Source organism: Pygoscelis adeliae, unplaced genomic scaffold, assembly GCF_000699105.1.
Source record: "Pygoscelis adeliae isolate BGI_AS28 unplaced genomic scaffold, ASM69910v1 Scaffold199, whole genome shotgun sequence".
Classification (NCBI taxonomy): Eukaryota; Metazoa; Chordata; class Aves; order Sphenisciformes; family Spheniscidae; genus Pygoscelis; species Pygoscelis adeliae.
Window position 1 is genome coordinate 233473 of NW_008825495.1, and position 4716 is coordinate 238188.

The window sequence follows — 4716 nt, forward strand, 5'->3', positions numbered from 1 at the left end:
AATCAATAGAGCGGCTTCGCTTTTCAACCCCTCCTCTTACTTTCGGAAACTCCGGGCCACACCCCAGCCGAGAGCTGGCGTCATCCCCAGATAGCCATCAGCTCCCGCAGCCGCGGTACCTCTCGACGGGATGCCCTCATCCAGGAGCTGTTCTGCCGACCTGATCCATCACGTCTCCGGTATCTTCAATCAGGAGCTCTGAAATTTCGAATACTATTTTTAAAAGTTGTTTTCAAATGGAGGAGAACATTCTCGCTGGGGCTCGGAGCCAGGCTGGCCACCGGCTCTGCCGTGCAGGGCGATGCATGGTAGCACGGACCCGTGCGGTGCTGGTCCAGGGGGCAACGGGGGAGCCATGGGTGCATTGGGCAGGAAATAAGATGGTTTGCTCCATCCGCTGACAAACCACAAACCCAGGGATTTTCGGTCATTCCCCATTACCTCCAGTGATGCCTGAAGGATGCAGGGAAGGACCAGACAATGCCGGCAGGGAGATGGGAGAAAGAGGTCCTTTCGCAGCCATTTCTCAGCTCGGCTGGAGCGGATGGTGGTGGGGCTTTGGCACATTCATCCTCCGGACATCGCCCGTGAGGGGTGCACCGCGAACGGAGCACACCTCCCTCCTCATCCCCCAGCGCAGAGCGCTCCCACCCGCCGCCGCCATCTGGAGCAAATCCCTCAGCCGGGACAGCAGCAGAGGACAGGGAGCAGCAGGAGAAATTATTTTATTTCATCTCCGCTGCGAGCATCAGGAATCGGTGCGTAAAGTGGCTTTGCAGAAACAGCACCTCTAAAGAAGTATTTCCTGGCTGAGCGAGAAAGCTCTCTCTTAAATAATAGACTTAATGAAAGACAGCTTAAAAACTGTCCATTTCTGATTGAGCAACCCAAATTCCCAATTTCTGCATACGGTTACTGCCCTGAGACACAGCATGTAATACATCTACGCATACCGGCAAGCGGTCTGAGAGCTGAAATACTATACCCATCAGTTTGTCTGAGGGAGGAAGAGTTATCAGATTAAAGATCAGCAAGATTTAAGATCTGGTAGAGGATTTATCACAGTGGTTTTTGCACTCATCTGCTTTATGTACTCAACTGGGATTTACTCAGAGTTGTCACTATTTGGGCTCTGAGGAGGAAGTACGCGGAGTCCTTCTACATTTCTCATTCAGTGAGACATCTGAGCCTATGCCTAAATTTACCCGAGAGAAGAGTGTCATTGAAGCCGGTACAAGTATTCCTATGCTTAAATGTAGGCATATGTTTTAAATATCTTGTGAAATTGAGGCTTGGGCGCAGCAATCCAAAATACTTCCACATTTCTAAGCTTGTCCCCGGCCCTGCTCCTTTCAGAGCTTCTGTCAATTTTCTCAAAACCTTTGCACGTTAATATTTTCCATTTGGTGTGGATACTGTGTCAGTTTTACTAGCAGCAGCCCAAACAATTCAAATACTCCCAGGGACAAAGTCACGGTAAAACAGCATTCGATCAGGTACTTGGGCTCCATCAGAAAAGTATGTATTACCTTCATTCTTATTTATTCCCTGCTGCAAGAGTTCAGCTTTGCACCCCTTAAACTATCCCATTTCTGAGCACTGCTTTCTTCAGATGTTTCATTTGCCATGCAAAAGTTAATTATCACAGCTAAAAATTCCCATTACACCAAGCACCTTTTGAAAAAACAACCCCACAACAACCTTTTCCCTAACAAAGATAACCTAGCAAGATACAGAAATAGCTGTAAAAATAACAGATGAAGCGCAACGGCTGTACCGCGTCCATCTAATTTTGTGTTGTGTTTCTGGTGGCGGCCACCAGCAGATGCTCGCAGTGCAGGAAAAATAAAATCTGTGACAACTGTCTCACATTTGCTGAAAACGATCTGAATTTCCAGCTAATTACCGCATGTGAGAACTGGCCGCCTTAGCCACCTCGCAGCTTACGAAATGCTCTCGCAGACAGGAACCGGGAAGGAACATCTGAACGCCAGTAAAGCTTTTGCAAGAGGACCGTGCTTCCCCGTGACGCAGCACCCTGCCTAGAAACCCAGATCAGTTTTTCTCTGCTTCTGTTTAAAAGCAGCGTTCCCAGGCTACATTTCCAAGAGGTTTTTGGTTTTACAGCTGTCAGGACAGTAATTTTCTCAGCTTTGCGAGGTTCCTTCATATCCTGTTCGAACGGGCTTATCTCTGTTTAGAAGCGATGTTCCTATACGGCCTTCTTCAGGAACAGATGTTCCAGCTGATCCCACATCGCAGCGCCCAGCTTATTATACGGCCCCATTTTGAAACAATTAGCCTGTCACCGTTGAAAGAAACCTAATGGTTGGCTACTTGTTCACTTCTGAAATAACAAAAAAAAAAAGAAATCAGAAGTAACCTATGATTTATATACTTTTTCCAGTTATGCTAAGATGCTCTAAATTTACAGTTCATTACAACGGCAGCGTGTCCTGGTTCAGCTGCTCGTCCCAAGATTTGTTATCTGGAGAAACAAATCTCTGGGCAAAGCTGCTGGCAAAGAGCTTCCCCAGCCCCACAAGCGACAAAAAAAAGAAGTAACGAGAATCTTTATTTACACAAATTAAAAGCTAATGAATTAGTGAGGAATGTTTAGAGCAGTGGCGTCCGTAGCTTTTAGACCACAGACTGCTGTCAACACAAAATTTATTGTGGGATACAAGGCAGTCGAATTACTAAGTTTTTAACAGAAGATGCTCTGGAGAAGATTGCAAACACCAACTGAGGGCCACGTACCCGTGGTTGTGACTCCAGTTGTCTGCAGACAACAGCTTGGGAACCGTCCGTGCAGGGTGCTAACGCAGACCCAGTAAATCACAAGACGCGGTAAATGGCTGTAGTGCCATAAAAGTCAATGGAGCTACATGCAGATTTGTATCAGCTAAGAATTTGATCCCCTACATTAAGCTGCAATAATGCCCACAAAAAAGGAACTTGCAGGCCGCTGTAATAAAATTACCTCCCTTTGATCTCATCAAGATTCCTCCAGCCTAGTTCCACTCGGAGAAATTGATCTCATGGTCAGTTCAGACCAAAACGAGTGAGCACCCAGCACAGAGCCCATCTACTGCCAACACCCCCCCCCCCCCAACTTGTCCCTATCTGCTTTGCACCTTCCTCGGTCTGATTTGTAACCCTGCTTCTTGTGGTCTCCCTTTTCCCCTGTTATCTCCCCTTCTCTTCAGGGTGCACGCAATACGGCGGCGCGGGCGATTGAACAAAGCCCGAGCTGGCAGCCCTGTGGCTGACGTTTCCTGGCCAGCACAGGGTGCAGTAACAAGGAAGAAGGCAACAACCGAGTTTCCAGCACGGAGCAGCTGCCAGGCCGCGTGTCCCTGCTGACACGCAGCCTGGCAAGGACAGGTCCAGTCTGCCAGGACCAGGCTGAGCAGGAACAGCATCTCCAGGAGCCGGCTGAGAGCCCAGGCAGGAACAGCAATCTCCAGTAACAGCTCCATAGCAGCAGACGGAGATAGGAGACGAGCTGATGGTCAGGAGAGAGCTTGCAACAACCACGAGCTTCAATTAACTGAAAACAGCAGAGGCTGCCTGAAATAAAGCTCCTTCTCATGTCAGCTGACACTCAAGGCAACTGCATATTTGACCATCAAAGCAAAACCGAAAAGCTTTGCTCTCTGCAATTGCTCACAGACTTTAGCTGGGAAGTAATCCTGCCACTCAAAATTTTAGCGAGAGAAATGCTTTCTCAGGCTCCTGGAAGGACCACACAGCACAGACGTGCCAGAGACGTTCCCAGGTATTATACATGCGTATCAGATGCGAAACTCTTTTCATAAGTACGTTTTACTCTCAAGCAGACAGCCCTTAAATTAGGAGTAGCTGAACTGAAGGGTGGGAGCGGAACAGTGAAATGTTTGCAGGGACCCATCCGGGTCACTGCGAACTCCAAATACACATTTAGCAGCCAGTGCTCCTCAAAGGAAGGTTAGAAGATGACATCTGCTCTCTTGGAGGCTCTCAGGCCAACGGTGCTATTGGAAAATGACCCTTAGGGTGGGTTCATCTCTACCACCCCCTGATCCCTGCCATCCAGGGACGCTGAAGGGAAAGACCCGCCTTACCCCAAAGGAGGTGTCTCCAAGAGCAGAGATGACTCGCCTCCTAGAGGGCCTGTTCCAAAAACCATAAGGAGGTGCAGAGGGCTAGCAGAGATGTGGACATCTTCATTGCCCAGCAAACTGAACCCCACCCTCAGCAGAGACACGGCGGCAGGACCTCTGCATAGGCTTACCTTTTGCATACACAGAAATAGTTGTTTTGTAATGAAAGGCAAAGCATGGACCCGGCACTTATTCCCCCTGGAATATTCCTACAAGGTTCATCACTGATTAAAGTGATTTTGCCTCCCCCCCCCCGGACTGGCCTTTCTGCCTCTGGGTTCTTGCACGTACCCGGGAGTGCAGGACTCGGGGACTGAATCACCAGGGTTATAATTCTTGGCTGTGTACTTCTAACTACAGTGAGGCATTGGCAGAGCTCAGCGCACTAATTCACCTCCATGTAAACATGATTATTTTAAATGAACTCCAGACGAGGTTTAACTGTAAAAACATCTCCAGTTTTTGTAGCATTTTTAAGTGTTCGGCTCGGAGTTGTTTTCGTTACAGCACGAACTTACCCTTTCTTCAGTTTACAAAGAATATTTTCAGAACTAATGATGTCCCAACATCC